This window comes from Vanellus vanellus (genome assembly GCF_965231255.1).
Source record: "Vanellus vanellus genome assembly, chromosome: 1".
NCBI classification, from domain to species: Eukaryota; Metazoa; Chordata; class Aves; order Charadriiformes; family Charadriidae; genus Vanellus; species Vanellus vanellus.
The window spans coordinates 78,354,523-78,371,542 of NC_138905.1; positions in this window are offsets into that span (position 1 = coordinate 78,354,523).

The window sequence follows — 17,020 nt, forward strand, 5'->3', positions numbered from 1 at the left end:
CAGCACAAACCGAGGAAGGACTGACATAGAAGTGACAATACATTAGCAAAGAAATGAAACAGGGGAAGAGCAGGTAGATATCACAGAAAGAAGGGTGGATTGATCCTTGGGTTTCCACTATATGTACACTGGAGGGCTGTTTTAAAAATCATTGGACAATTAGGAGGTGTTATTTCTCTCTAGGTGACACTGTTTACCCAGTCAATTAATACATTGAAGTCTAAAAATATAGCACACCAGGAAGAGAGTGAAAAGTTGTAATTGTTAGCCAGTACAAACACAGCTCAACTCCTCTTGTGACTTGAAATCAGAGCTCTCTTGTCTGCTATTCAGATACTCAGAAATAAAATCCTCCACTTTCCTTTTGTACACTAGAATCATTAGATAACTATCACAGGTTATTAGAATAATATTTTCAGGGACACATGCACTTTTCTGTATCCTACCTTCACACAGTAGGTGATTAAAGAAACACATTAGATTTAATGCATTGTACAATGAGAGCTCAACTCCTTGAAAACTGACTTTCTGTCCTGAGGAGTCCACACATCTTACAGAAGGGAGTGGAGGACAGCAGTTAACTCTAATATACCACTTGAAATTCTTGGTTGAGATAAATGAACAAAGTTTCACTGATATCAACAAAGCTGAAGTGATTCATACTGAGTAAGGGTATGATCCTTAATCATTACTTATACTGTTATTTATCTCCTCTTAATGTTGTCTTTTTTTCCTTGAGGTAGGAATTCTTTATAGATTTTTCTCATAAACCTCATATATGCTACCTTTAGGGCATTCGGGGGGAAAAAAAAACCCAAAACACAAGAGCTTCTTCAATTTTGCAAGTGTTATCAGGAATGCTAGGATCACATTCTAAATTTTAGCTTGATGGTGACTCATTCTGATACCACACTGACTTCCAAAGCAGACAAACTTTTTCAGGCAAGTGCTGACAGATGTTGTGGATCTGAGGCAGGAAAACAGCCTTTAGTATTTAATGTGGTAATGAGAAATTAAACTGCCTGAGGCATGAAATATAATTGTTCATTTACACTGAAAACATATTGATGCAAAAACAATCATTACAGTCATGGATGAGAAAAGCAGTAAAATAATAGACCCAAATCTTCTACTAACCACAATGTTGAAACTTTAATATTTTCTCTAAGTAGCCTCTGGGGAAAGTGTACGCTTTAACGACTGCATTGGTATAGGTCTCTTGGTGCTAGAAATAGTGGAAAAGTTGGTATATACATGCAGTTGTTCATTACTGAGTCTTTCTCAGACCAAGTGGAAGAGCTGACTGAAGGCTGCAGCAGAACTCCAAAAGAGATCAAATTTGAATGCATTGGACAGTACACATCAGTAATCTTCTGCTGTTGCAAGAATGCCAAAGAAACAAAAGCCAAAGTAAGATATTCCCCTTGGTGTCTCCTGGCTAAGGCAGTAGACACAAGGAAGCAAGAGGCTGGGCCATCAAACACACAGGCAAGGGGAAATATCCCCCATTGAGACTCATGAGAGGAATATTTTCATGAGCAGGCAGAAAGCTTCAATCACCATGGCGTGCTGCAGGAAGGTAGGATCTTCCAAAATTTTTCTGGAATTTGAGTTATATTTTATTTGCTGTTTTAAATATTCATCCAAAGTGAATAACTGAAGTTATGAGATTTGCCAGTGGCCATTGCAGCATAGGTTTCATAAGTAAGGCAAGGGGCATGGATGCAGCACTGAAAATATAAAACTAGTACACTTTCCATAAAGCAAAACCAACAGAAATATACCTTCCCAGATCATGAAACCAAAAGATGAGAAAGCTTGAAACACATATTTCCAAGTTTTTACTAGGAAAAAAAAGGAAAAGAGGTTCAGCTGCTACTGTAACCTGAGGCAGCTGCAGTGTTAGCTGCAAATCAAAGGCAAAACCTGCTATGGAGGTGTTCTGTAACGTTTACTCTTTTTAGAAAAGAAATTCTTTACTGCAGCTTTTTATTGGATCAATAAAACAACGAACAAGACCCAAAGAAGCCATGGTCCTGCACGGCAACATTCTCTGCTGCTCTAGGGCAGGTGGGTAGACAGAAGAGTCCAGGTGAGCAGTAGGAACAACAGGCTGCCACTATTTCAAGCTCTTCCACTGCAGAAAAGCAGCACCTCTTTAATTATTGTACAAACCACAGAGCAATGCCTCCACATAGCTTTTGAAAACACTCTAGATATAAAGACCCCCAAACCACAATGTGATTTATAAGAAATATAAAAGGCAATCTGTATTGATTACTTTGTATGGAAAACATTAGCCTCCCTCAGAAATGAGTTATCCCTATCTTCATTCTACCACCCCCTCAAGTATTTACGGTTGTTTTCCATTACCTTTTCTCGTCCTTATCCAGGACCTACATGACTGTAACTGTTGTAAACCAGTAATGTACTTCCAGCTTCAGTGAGGCTTTTGTATAATATCTTAACTTCTCTCTATGTTTGACTTTTATTGTTCATTATCTTATTCCTTTCTGCCAAGTACTGCATAGGCACACCAAAATTTCCAAATAAGTTCATCTTCCCTTTTGCATCATTGAAGGAGAACAGATATGAAAACAGATTTTTCACAACTGTAGCTCTAGTTTCAGATTGATCATTATTTTCTATCCTCCATAATGCTTTCAAAATACTTCGGTGACTCAAGGAGTCTCCTTGACTTAAGCCTTATACCAATAATTGAGCTGAAACAGACTTGGACAAATAGATTTTGACTTATCTGTGTCCAAGAACTGGACTATCCAATGTAATCCCCTTAGACATTAAAGTGCAAGTTAAGCTACCAATGAACGTAACACACTTTCCCTGACCCTGCTGCCACTTTTACACAGCTGAGAATCGCTGTGTCTAGCCTGTGCCTTGGCTAAACCAGAGTCCTTACTGCCTCTTCTTACCAACTGTTTCCAGAAATAAGCTTAAAGGATGTAAGGATGTCCAAAGTGTATTTGAAGCACATCTACTAAGCAGAGCTTTGTTCAAAACACAGTGTCAATTTCTTTAAAAAAGCAAATTAGTTCAGTAGTAATGGGTGCTGGTCTTGATCTTTTTGGTCTTTTGTTCCTCCTTTCACTCTTGCTCACCATTCATGTTTATCCTGTAGCCCATTTTGTTGGCCAGTATAAAGGAGATCTGACTAACATGCCCTTTTCAGTTGGAGAAAGTTAAGAAACATACCTGTCACCTTCATATCTTTTATTCCACCCCGTCTTTTGAAGCTACTTTTCAGGAAAAAGGTCATAGTTCACTGGCTGAGAAAAAGTAAACGTAACTTTCTACTCCAAGGACAGTGGTGCTTACCAAGGAAGCATACCAGATTCTGGTCCCTGAACAAATGAGCAACTCTTGAATGATTGCCTGATCTACATTGTCAGGGACAAGTTTGTGCATTAGCCTTAGGGGAAAGGTAGAAGCACATACATCTTTTTATTCTTGCTGAATTGGGACCTATAAATTAATTTATTTGAGAAAAACAGTTTAAAAATAGCTCATCAGACACATCTTTGATTTACACTAACCCAAACTGAAGGGTATTTAGCAAAGCTCGGTGAATTAGACTGTGTTTACGTCTTTGTCACTCAAATAAATAATTGCCTTCTAGATTACCTAAGAGATGAGATTCCTACCTTCAGAAATTTCTGTTTCCTGTAAGTAGCACCAGCACTTGTCTGGAAGCATTTCAAAGGCTCTTAAACCAGAACAGGAATCCTTTCATTTGTAGTGATGTCCTCACAGTCACTGTGTAAAGATGAACTGTGGTCATTTACTTTCTGATTAATATTTTTAATTGGGAAATATTGGTGCATGGAAATTATTTGCTGGACACAGCAGGAGAAGGTTATAGGTCTCAGATGAGATATCTGGTCAAAGTTAGAAATCATCTTACAGAAACACACATTAGGTCTCATGCCAGGCTCTTAGTGGTCCTGCAGAAGACTCGGCTTCAAACCTACATACCTTTGCTCAGAGCAGGGACATGTAATTGTTTTCATTATAGCCAGTATGAATACACTAATCATTTTGGTCTCTTTCAAAAAGAAAAATAAACCAAAACATAAATAGTCTCCAATTTCTCCCTGTGTAGCTTATGCACTCTTTTCAATCAAGAATTTTGAGATTTTTAAACTGCCCTTTTCCTCCCTTGCTCTACTGAAATATCTCCAGGGTCTGCTCCTAGTGCACATTGAAGTCAGAGATGTAACTCTTGTAAGCTTGAATTCTCTGATAGTCGCCCCTATCCCAAGCAAATAAATAAATGAAAAAAAAAAAAAAGCAGCACCTTACATTAGAACTTTGGTGTGAAATAAGGCTACAGTCCCAAAGCAATCACAGAAATAATGTTTTCATTGTTAACTTTATTCAGAGCGTCCACTTCAGAATGAATCATTCTGATCCAATATATTACAAAATTTTTTGCATGTAATTTTTTTTTTTCCTGGCAATTTGTGTAACAAATGCCACTGAGAAAGAACCGATGGAGTCTGGGGAGTTTAATTGCTTTGAGCTTTTGTATTAAGCAGAGTTTATCTGCAATTATGTTTGACTTGGAGCTGAACCTATTCATTAGATACAAAGGAAGTTGTTTGTTTGATTGTGGAGCAATAAAGCCTCCACTTTCTTACCAGGGAGTCAACAACATTATCATTTGTCACTATAATTTTCTTCCTCTCTCTTGTAGGCAACAATAGATCTTGCTTGCAAAATGATGGGCAACAGCTTTACACCCCATCAGCAACACCAGCAGGGAGCTGCGGGTGGTAACACTGCGCTGTTGACTATTTCCCCCCCATTTCTGGATGCATTCCATAAATAATGAAACTATGTTTCTTCTATAATCCTGGTTGGTACCATAAACAATAAAATAACCCTGCCACCATACCCCCCTGGCAGAAAGCCAGCATGGCTGAGGATTCAGAGAGAATGCCTCAAGGCTTGAAATAAGGAGCTGTCACCCTCTAGGTCAGCACCTGCATATGGACCCACGTCAGCAAAAATAAGAGTATTTAGCAGTTTTTATAGGTGAGTTTCGAATAGTTTCTTCCTTCCCCAAACTCACCCCACTCCAGAGAAATCATCTTAAAATAAACAGTTTTCCATGGATTCTTTTCCCTTCCTAGTTCTTTTCTTGCTAGGAAAAAAAGTCATCAAAAGCCTAAATTTTAAAGAAAACAGACTTTGTGCTGTTTATTTCAGTTTGCTTTGTCTATGTTTTATTTCCCCTTCCTTCTTTTCCACATTGTAATGAAAGGAAAACCCAGAAAGGACTCAAGACGAAGAAAATAATTCTCAGAAGCTTTCAAAAAACAGCAGATGTTTTGAATATTCATTTCATGAAATATTCATTTTTCAAGAAGCGCTGCAACTGAAATGTGGCTTCTAGGCTCAAGAAAGGACACCATCTTGGGGAAGAATATATTGATTACACAACCCAGGTTTAGTATCATCTGGTGGTCACAGTGAGCTACCAGATTCTCATGGTTGATGAGTCTAAGGAACAAAAGAAGTATAATATGTGAGTGTGGAAAATAACTACGTCATGTGTCTCAGAGGTATAAGATGACAAGAGCAGTTGACAATTTTTTTCAAGCTTTTGGGAAAAAAAAGTTTCATAGCAGCATAATAAAAGAATGAGAGAGAGAGCACAAATGGAGGAGAGCTGATGTCTGAATGGGAAACACTGAGTAATGGAGAAAGAAATAAAATTAAAATACTGTAAAACTCAAACAGATATTAGTAATATAAACAGATGGTCTGAACTAGAACTGCATTTCATTCAATGTCTGAATCACTCACTAAAAATAATGAGTATTGTGGGCTGACACAAAAATTTTTTCTCCATTGAGGAAACCACAAAATCAGCTCATACCTCATGTAACAAACCAGTGAAAAACGCTGTCCCTTCTCTACTGAAATCCTCTTTCAGTTCAAGTAAAACACATCGAGCAAAACATTGAAAATAAGAAGAAATGTTTTAATTGACCCTGAAATAAAATGTTTTGCTCTATAAAAGGAAATAAAAATCTGATACAAATACTGTGTTAAAATTGAGAAGTTAAAACTTGAAGTAGAAGGCATTGCCTTCATTTTTCCACTAAGGAGAAAGACTTATGTAAAAAATCCATTTTCATGATTGACATAAGTTATCACAGTCCCTATTTTTTTATGTTTTTATTTTTGTTTTAATCACTTCTCTTCAAAGAACATGTTTGTGGTGTCAGTGATTCTGTCGCGCTTGTTACTCTCTGAAGTTATACCTAGAGAAAAACTCTCATCTTTCTGCTGTGTCAGAGCACCTCTTAAATAAAGACCCCAAAACAGCATGGATCCTCATCATCTGTGCTGTGTATAGAGAGTTACAAACTCATCTTTCTTTCACTGCTCACTATTGTCCCATAATAGTCATTGAAGGCAACCCTTTTCCCACGTAGGGCGCTGCTAATGCTTTATGTGACAGCCTATGATTTCAGTGGAGATGCTCCTGGCCCACAACAGTTTTGCCATACAACCCCCTGTCTCTGCAGCAGAACAACAGGATAGGATGTGCAGCACTATGCCAAGTGATAATATTAAAGTTTTAGGTGATAACATTAATGTTTTAGTAGATTTAGTCAGCTGTTACTTGCAATGAATTTCTTTACTTGGTAAAGGTGAATGATTAGGTTGTGACTTGACTTCAGCAGAGAAACATTCCCTCTACAGCAAACCAAAGAAATATTTTGGAGAACTCAATAAAATCAGCACTCATCCCCTGAGCAGAGAGGTTTTCAGATGGATTCTTAACTCCAGCAATGAAATAAATGGCGTAAAATGGAGGTGCATTTATGCCTGCAGTCACTCTCTCATCTGTAAAGGTGGTACTGGTTCAGAAAACAGTTTTATATGCTCATACAGGGCTGGCTAGCTTAGATTACTGGTGGGGATTTAATTGACTTCATGGCTCATGTTCATCACATCAGCAGTTTACTGCTATGCAAACCCTTCCATCCTCTGCAGCTGCCTTTCCATTTCTTTTCCTTATGAGAGTTAAATAGCAAAACTTTCCGATGAGGTGGGGAAAAGCAAATTAAACTACTTTAAAATACAATAAAAACTTTTAGGTGGCTTTGTTCATTTGACAGAATGAACACCTATCTTCTGCACTGCTTTCATTTTATGTACAGCTCTGACAAGGGCTATAAAATGACTTGGCATTTTGTGATACACATACTGTCATTGACATAACACAATGGAACAAGACAGACAAGCAGGCTATAGCACATACATAGCACTGAGAGCTGTTTAAGACAGCTTCTCTGTCCTAAAAGCAGTTTCTGCATGCCAGTCCTGAGAGCAATAATGGAAAAACAAGCAACAGAACGTCTCTTTCAGCTACAGTTATTCAGGTTCTATGTCAGATAGACTGTGTTTTTCTTTAAACTTCACAGGATGGTAAAAGATGAAAAGTGAGAGTATGTCATAAGCATCCAGTGATGAAAAGCATATATATATATAAATAGGTATGTTTTGAGATGATGGAGCCACAATTTCAAGGCAAGATTCTTAGTTTCCTGCATTGTCAGAGTCCCTCTATAGTAAACTACCTTTCCAATCAGTTGCTGATATTTTGTGAAGACATCCCTGAATGATAAAATTTACATCAGTAAAACTCAAAGGCAGTTGTGTTAGTGCACATAAATAACAGGGCAGGCCATACGTTTCCAATTCATGATGATTTCTGGTGGAGGATGAGGATTTAAGTACAATATCGGCCTCAGAAAATCTCACTCCTACTATACAGACTTGCATCTTTGTGGCTTAGAAAAAAAATAGGGTAAAAGTTTTTTTGAAAGCAGGATAGATTGGCAGAGATGGTTTTATTTTTCATTGCAAACAAGAGTCTGCAGGGATAGTTAAGGATTTATGAACTTGTTTACCATCTAAGTAAAAGAAAAACTAACAAACACATGGCCTAAGTACTTGTCTCTGTCTCCTAGTTTTACTTTGGAGGGTTTGAGTGTGACTTTGCCATTAGTGTAGGGCAATGAAAACAGACAAAACGACATTCTTTCAGAACTGTCTTATAACCTACATCAAAAGAAGGAAGGCTGTTCTTCATTTCTTATTTATGAAAGGTAGCTAACAAGCAAAGGAAAACAGACAATGAAGAGGCATCTTCCTCCCACTGCCAACTGCCAGAGTTGATGCCATGAGGGGAATGATACTCATCGTTTTTTCCTGCATCAGCTAATTTTCAACCATACATATAATTCACAGATAAATTAAATGGAAGACAACAATAACCATTTCTTTCTTTAAACAGTCAATAAAACATTATGATTAGTATGAAAATTTTCCATTGGAGTCTCTTTTCTACCAAAATGAATGGTTATTTTTAACGAGAATTCTCTTTGCATCTAAACAGTGCAAATGAGTTACTGAAAACTACGTTTTTTCAGTGTTTAAAGTGGAACACTCAAATTTAGACTATGCAAAACCATTATGTAATACAATTTCCCAGTCCTAGGATTTTATGAAATTATTTTCGTTGGTACAAATAATTTTGCTTCCAAAGATGATTTTTATAGAAACAGCTACATCAACGCAAGCTGGTAACACAGACAGTTATACAAGCACAAAGGTACACTGGCTGTGGTATTTCCTTTTCCTTACTAAAAGTAATGATACACTATTCCGGTAATGACTGTCTGTATATCAACTGTCCACACACGAAAGACAGATGATGGAAAAAGGTCTACCGGGACAAGTCTTTAAGTGAACGAAAAAATTCTCCATAAAATATTTTCAGGAATGCGTTTACAGAACCAGTTGTCCTTTTTAGCTGTCAGCAAAACATACTCCAAGGACTTTTGCTGTTATTTTGCTTAGGACTTTAAGACCTTGGTGTAGCCAACCTGCCTGACCCCACAAGCTTCACACCAAAATCCTTGTGTAACTACGAGCCACAAGGCATAGGACACAAACACTGTCACCACACCAAGGGAAGGGAATACTCTGAAAGGGTTCACTTTCTAGCTGACAGTAGATCCCATGGGTCTCACCACCTCTGTGTTGGGTTATTCCGAGGAGAGATGATGCTGCGCTCAGCATCCTGCAGCCGAGCATCTGGCTTATGCAGCAGCAGCCCAGCATCCCTCCAGCTCTGAGTGCTGGTAAGTGGGCTATGCTTGAACCACATAAGGCACATGAGCCACAGTGCGGTCAGCCCTCCTTTAAATAGCAGGACAGACTTTAAAAGATCAGGATCATCAAACTGCCTTAGGAGCTGCAGATAGACGAAAAAAGAGAAACAGAGCAGGGAGCAAGGATGACTGTCAGCGCCACAGGATGCCATTCATTGTCATTATGAAAACACTTCTGTCATACTGCAAAAGACTGGTTTTTCATTACAAATAAAAACCTGCTTATTATTGAACTTTTGATGTCATACAGGCCAGAGATGCAAGATCAGTACATATAGATACAAAAAGGTAAAGAGCATGACTGAACGAGGGGAAAGAAATTTGTGGAAATTATTAAGTAGAAAAATCAGAATTGTTCCAGGAGAGAAATGGGAACCACACAACAGGAGGAAGAGTACCCGGATGAAAGAAAAACCCTGATAGTGTGTTGTATGTTTGTTTTTTTTTAAAATGCCTGACAATTCAAGTGATTTCACCTCAGCTTTTAGGCTTCAATATTAGCTAATACATCTGCTATGACTTTACCTTGCAATGATTAAAATGGTTCCATTTTGAGTAGGTCACTATGCCCCATGCTGTACCTGAGCAGCCTTCAATAATTTGCCTCCTTCTATGACTCAGTTGTATCTTTCTCTTATGAGAAGTATGTATACTCTCACTCTCCTCATGGTGAATGTTGCCCTGATCAGGTGGGTCACAAGCTACAAACTGCATTTCTTCTCATCTGTTGAGCTCCTCTTAATCCTAAAGTGTTTGTTAGCAATACGATGCCCTCTCTTGAACTGAATTTACCAATGGCAAAATACTATCCCTGTCTGTGGATCCAAAGATCCAAAATGTCCCTTCACAGGTCTGAGCTATGATTCCTCAGTTAGCAGAGCAGAATTGGAGGTGATAGGTTTGGAGGAAAGGATCTGGGGGGACAACAACCCCGAAGCTTTGGAGAGAAATATAGGTGGGGTGAAAAAGACATATAAAATAAATGCTTAAATTTGCTAGAGAATACAACAGAAAAATCAGTTCCAAAAAGTGTCAGAAGTAGTTTTCATATTCTGCAAGGATCACTAGACAGCAGAAGTTGATTTAGGAGAATATGTTGAATTTAATAAAATTTTCTGCCCAGTACATTTCCATACGTCATTTAGGTTACGTTCTTGTACAGCTGATAAATGAATGGTACAGTAGGATCTCTGACATACTGATAGAAACACTAGAATTGTCAGACTGTATCAGATTAGCGGTCCATCTCATCCAGCGTTCTGTCTCCAAGCAAAGCTTAAGCATGTTGAAAAGCATCGTAAAGAAGAGACAGACTCTCGAGTTACTCACTCTATAAACAACACAAGTGGAACAACTGTGTGAATACTGCTATTCTTTCATCAAAAATAAGAGCAGGGAGCAGAACTGCTCAACCTTAAATCCACTGGTAAGCGTACCCGAGCTCATGGCAGGAAATTCATTACATTCAGACTGAAACCCAGGCAGGAGAATGACCTTAGCTCTCACTTTTCCTGTGGTCAGTAAGCACGGCTACCAAGCACCAAATGCAAATCTTTGTTTACTCAAGGACAGTTCAATCGGTTGTTGCTCTTGCCCAGGGTTGTGAATAGTCTTCATAAAAGAGAAGAATAAATCATGCATTTTCACTATGGATAGGATTTCCAGATCTCTGTTTCACGATAATAAGGGAATGCCTCAGACCAGGAATCTGCCCCCAGCAGTGCTGGTGCTATTTAAGGAGAAGCTTTTTATACAGAGAAGGCGCATGCGGCCGTTTTCTGCAATCCACTCCACCCTACTCCCCTGTACCCAGAAGGGTTGTACTAGGGATGTTAGAAGGCACGTCCATGCCTAGTCCGTTTCAAAACATTTATGACCCCGTTACCCAGGACTTTATTTAATACCTTTTAGACACTGCAGATATATCCACTTCCTGAAATTCCATCAAGCTCCAGAAGCTTTTTGTCAGCAGTGGAAAACACTTTCTTTTATCTGTTTTGAAGTCATCTTCTACTAGTTTTATGGAGCATCCTGGAGCTATTGTATTGCAGGACCAGACAGAGAACATTGCTTCTGAAAGCAAGACAATTAAACTGCACTCACATGAAGTTAGACAACAGTTTTCCTAGTGCTTTAGGGTTGCTCTCTGCACAGCCCAGAGCTCAAGACTGTCTCACAGAACACAAATGCAAGAAAAGCAACCCAAATCTCGATACCATACACAGATTCTCTAGATTGCTGATTGACAGAACAAAAAGAAAGCGGAGGCTAGGAATGAATCGTACCTGGAAAAAACATTTACTGAACTCCTTGATTTTACAGTCCTGACTTCACATGAACTTGCTCTTATACAGAGTCCTCTGCATAAAACTATACTTGATTTATGCCTCATTGCAGAAGGAGATTGATTGCACCTTCTAAGCAACACCGTCAAATTTCACTTGAAATTATATGAGAAAAGGAAAAACTGGTGCTAGCAACCTAAAATGACACCTGTTCTCCTCATGTGCCTGCTTTCAAAATATGCATATATTGCACAGCCCACTGCACATTACCCAACAACTTGTTTTAACATCAAAAAAAGTAACAAAGGTAAATTAAAAGGTTATAGTTAACCCAGTAGATGGATGCTCTAATGACTGTGTTACAGGCAGATATCAGTTGCCACTAGTTTCTGCTGACTTACTGGCATTCAGTGTTAAATCTGCTGGAGATTTAGGATTCTGCTGTGGCATAAGGATGGACGATATTCTTCTCTGGGAGAACTGCATCTTTTAATTCAGATTTCTTTTCCCAGTTCTCCTGGTGCAATTCCAAGAAGTATACACTGAGATACTGAAAGCAGCAGCTTCTAATGTAATGATATTGGATGAATACATTTAGGAGGTGTGAATACTTCTCCATCGAGCTTAAAGGCAAATGTTTGTGCCTCGCCTTCTAACCACAGCTGAGCAGGAAGTTGCTTTCTCTTCTCATGAAACTGAAGTTTACCTAAGAGTGTTGCTGAATAACAAATGAAGACAGGGAACTTCTACCACTAGAGAATGAATGGGAAAAAGCCAGGAGAACAAACAGTTACATTTAAGTTACTAACATACTCACACAGGTCTCAATCCCTTCCAAATGTGAAATTTAGATCAGGGGTTTGGATTGGAATTCTTCATATCTCTGCTGAGCGCTCTAGACATCTACTTATTTGCTATGACAGGAGAGTGATGTTCTCATTTTGGTCAGGACTAGAATTTTTTCTTGATATTAATCTAGTTTCCATGAAAAGTCTCTTTTGACTTATTAAAAATAAGTTTTTAAAATATCATCTACCTCTAAATATCAAATTAGTGCCAAAAATATTTATTTATGCAAAAAATGTGCTAATAAATCAGGTATTTTGTTATTGAGCACTAAATTGCCTTTACCAAATCATTTACTAGTCCTTTATATCACATATAATAATACAGACTTTCACTAGGAAGATGTGTTATGGGGTAGCTGTAAGCACATGTATTATACTGCACGCTTACAACTAGACCTGCACTTAAGTATCTTGCTGAATTATGAATGTAATGTCAGAGCAGAGAGTATTTGTGAGGAGGTTCCTAACATTCATACGTGAAACCCTGTGTATATGCCACAAAAAATCTCTAAATGTTCTCTTGCACAGCTCCTTGCCTCAAAAGGTAACATTAGATTATACGGGCTGGCTAAGTTTCTATCATCACTGATAGACACATCTCCAAAGCACATTGTCCAGAGATCAGCCTTAATTGGTTTTAGTAGGAATAAGAAAAAAACAAAGCAAAGGTAAATTCAGCTTTTCAGTCTTACTAGCAAAGTTTTTACCAGCTCAGGGACTGTCTGCTTGAGCCACAACCACATTTTGGGGACTGCCAGAGCCATCTATAAAAACTAAGAAAGCCAAGTAGATGGAGATGATGTTTAGGAAAAAATTACACAGAAACATCTACTGTTTTTAGAAAGAAAACAAGGATATATAGAAACCCACTTGCAGCTCAGTTTTGTGCTGTTGAACAAGGATGTGAGAGCCCACCTCCTCCAGAGAAATCAATGTCAGAAAACTTATCAGTGCTGACCAGAATAGGTGAATTCTGGAGCACAATTGATTCAACAAAATCAACAACTCAATAGAATTAAGCTGTAGAGCTCTTTGAAGGATGGAAACAATTTCAAGAACTACAGGACATGAAGCTGTGTTAGAGAAAATACAGAGAAACTGTTTATGTAAAGAAAATACAAGGAAAATGACATAAGATTAAGGCTGAATAACATCACTACATATTATTATTAATTTTCTATACATGTAAACATAAACAAGTTTGATCATCCCTAGAACCACTGAGTTTGTTGAGTTCAATATGTGAAGCTGAGTACCTGAGTATTCTGCAATCCCTCATCTAATCTTTGAAAGAAATGACTTTTACTTAAAAGGGCTTAGTACTTAAGCACTTGTACAGAACATTTGTGAACAGGCTGCCAGCCAACAATCCCAGCATGGGGGTTTACAGTCAGACACTGTATATTTTTATCTATTCAAATACTACAACAAACTAAGCAGCTAGTTTGTGATTTCCATTTCACAGTTGAAAATATCAGATCAAAAGCCTCATGCCTCAATGTTTCCTGCATGGGTAAGAAGTCTTGACTCTGGTCTCCAAATTACAAAATGTAATGTCCAGCCTCTAATGAGAAAGAGATGCCTTTTTAAGTTTAGAAAGCAAATTTATTTCTTCATTGATAACTGATTAAACAAGAAATTTGCATAGAGTCTAAGAATTTTTTAGATTGACATTCAAAACATTTTTGCATGCACATTTCCTGAGGATGTGCAGCACCTGAACAGATCAGTACCACCTTCAAAAATAACAGGTTTGCAAAGGAAGAAGAACTTAACCTAGTGATATCTTCTAGCCCTTGTGTACATCTGATAGCAATATTGAATCCTGTTTCAAAATCATCCATTATAGCTCTACAATAAAACAAAATAACAGCATGAAAATAGCATGATGCCTTTACATAAAACAAGAAGAATATTCATGAAGGAGAAAGGGAACATATCAACCTGAGACAAGCGAAGCAACATTATTTCTACACAAGTGATAAATTAAACCCTTTTCCATAGCCAGTTCAGTGATTATCTAATAACAGAGCTCCCTGCCCACTGATGGTTAAGGCAGTTCTTTTGTGCCTTCCCCCAGCTTACAGTGAAGGAGAGACCATTTCCAGAACAGAGAATACAGCAGACAGAAGAACTACAGAGAAGCAGAGCTCTGCTCTCTATGTTTCTTTCCAAGCAAAAGGTGTCTTATGCTGCTGTGAAGCTCTGATTTGCACTTGCCTTACTACAGCTACCTGGCCTACTCCACTGGACCTCGTCATAGGATCAAACTGGTGGTTTGCACAGGATCAGTCTGCACGCCGAGCTGACAAGCCAAGAAAATAAACACGATGGAAATTCTAGTAGATCAGCAAAGGGACTGCAAAGCAAACTGTTGAGTACCCAGGGAAAAAAGCATTAACAGCAAAAAGCATCAGAAGGAAAAAGCATGCAAAGAAAAAAGGGCAAGAGAGAGAATAAAAGAGTGGGAGAAAAAGAGGTGAGAAAGTAAGTGTGTCTTCGGCATAGAAAAGGGGAAAAAAAAGAAAAAAGATTATTAAATGCAGAAGTGCGACATGCTGGGGAAAGATGAGGGAGAAAACAAGGCAGCATTAATGTATTTAAATATATTAATAAGGAAGAAAATCTGTAAGACTCACAAAAAGACTTTCTCTATCTGCGAATCCTATAAATAACACCTCAGAAAAATTGTAAAGAGTCTTTGAAAATGTGAATAGAGATGGCAAGACATAAAATAAAGGAACAGAAAATGGATAAGATATGGAAAGAAAAAAATTGTTTCAAGTATTGCATCACAGCATATTATGAGGGTACTCTCCCTATAGGCTAAAAGTGATGATTAGCACCATTCAGGTGTCTGAATATTGGAACCCTGTAGTTACAAGGGGAACCAGTAGATGTAGACTACTCTCATGTCACAAACTGTACCATGTGTCATTAATCCACAGCACGTTGTATGCTGTAGGGAAAGGAAAGAAATCTGAATTTTGAACCAGAACTTCAGCACCCTAGAGTCTTATTACAATAATTGCTAATGAAGCCACCCTATTCAGCAGCACAGCCTTAAAGAATAGAGAGGTGGTCAAACTCCTCCTCTGCTGGGTGCCTCAGAGAAAGCCTCCTCTGACTGGCACCCTGCAAGGAAATGCCAGAGCATGCAATTACCTTGTCCCACAGTGACTCTTCTGAAAAGACAACAGCTGGCTTTTGCTTCCTTTTTTTAATGAAAAGGAGAGCAATGGTTTCATCAAAATGGATTAAACGTAGAAATGAAAAAAAAAAAATTAAACTGGCCTCAGTTTTTTCAATCTGTATAATGAGGACAATCCCCAAAAAGATGCTATGAAACTTTATTCAATTGAATGAGTAATTGCATGCTGCATTAAGAGTAATTTTGTCTTACATTTACATCTGTTCCAAACTATAGCAGTTTAAGGCTTGCCATTATAAAAATCTATGTTCCTAACCAATCTAAACCTAGTCTTGGGAGTGCCTATCTGCAGTAGATTGGAATTAATCGGAATTAATTAATCTTGGACAGCTCCGTATGTGTCGAGTCAAAAAAGTCACTTAGAACAGCACTGCTGTTTGTACAAGAATCATATTGCAGCCAACACAATAGGTTTTTATGGTGACAAATCTAGGCATAGACAACACTATAGCATGCAAAACTAATAACAGTAGCAGAAGACAGGCTCAGGTCATCTGTGTGTCTTCAGATGGGCAGGCTTTTAGTATACTGCTCTATCCAAGGATGATGCAAAGTCGCTAAACAAGATCCTGGCACATTACTTCAGGAGGAAAATACAAAGTTTCTCTGCATGGTAGAGAAAAATTGTAAAAAATGGTAAAGTTGGTAAGACACAGGTAAGAAGAGAGCACGAAACTTCCTGATTCCTGACACATGGAACCGACGCATGACTAGAGGCAGTCCACATTGTGTCAGACCATCCTTTCTAAGGTCTTATCTCTGACACAGAGCAGCAGCAGATGCTACAGAAAGAAGACAAGCAGACATGATGCAGTGATATTTCTCCATATGAACACAAATCACTGGTTTATGGCTCAAACTTTTTGTTTAATAGCTCTAAAAGCATTCTGCTTCCTTTAATTTGTCTGAGGCTTGCTAAGCAAAAATATCCATATTTTCAGATGCATATAACCTGTTAATCATGTGTAAAATATAGCCTGATTCTACTCAATGGGAAATTACACAAGGTCCAAGTTTATCTCTGACCGTCCTTGCATAGCATCCACAGGTTGCTCCTCTCTTCTCACAAGAAGTCACTCTGTGCTGATTCTGCATTTCTTTTTTTTTGTGGGATAATTTATACCCTCTCACAGTTGAAGTCTGTTTCCCAAAGGAGCAATTATTTTATCACCATATAATTTTATCAAAAGTTTATTTAGAAATAAAAATGACATTGTATAAGTGTTCTCATTACCCTTTTGAGGAAGAAGAGTAAAAAGAAATTGTGTTGGAGTGGTCAAATCTTATTCCACCTTTCATCCCCTTACAAGATCTGGTTTTGTGTTACATAGTGATTAATAATAAATTACACTAACATACACAGTGTTCTGTATTTTCTTCCTGTGTTCAGACTAACTAAACTAGTTGCACATGTTTAGGCAGACACATGCCTCACACTGTAGTCATTGCCAAAGAAAGCCT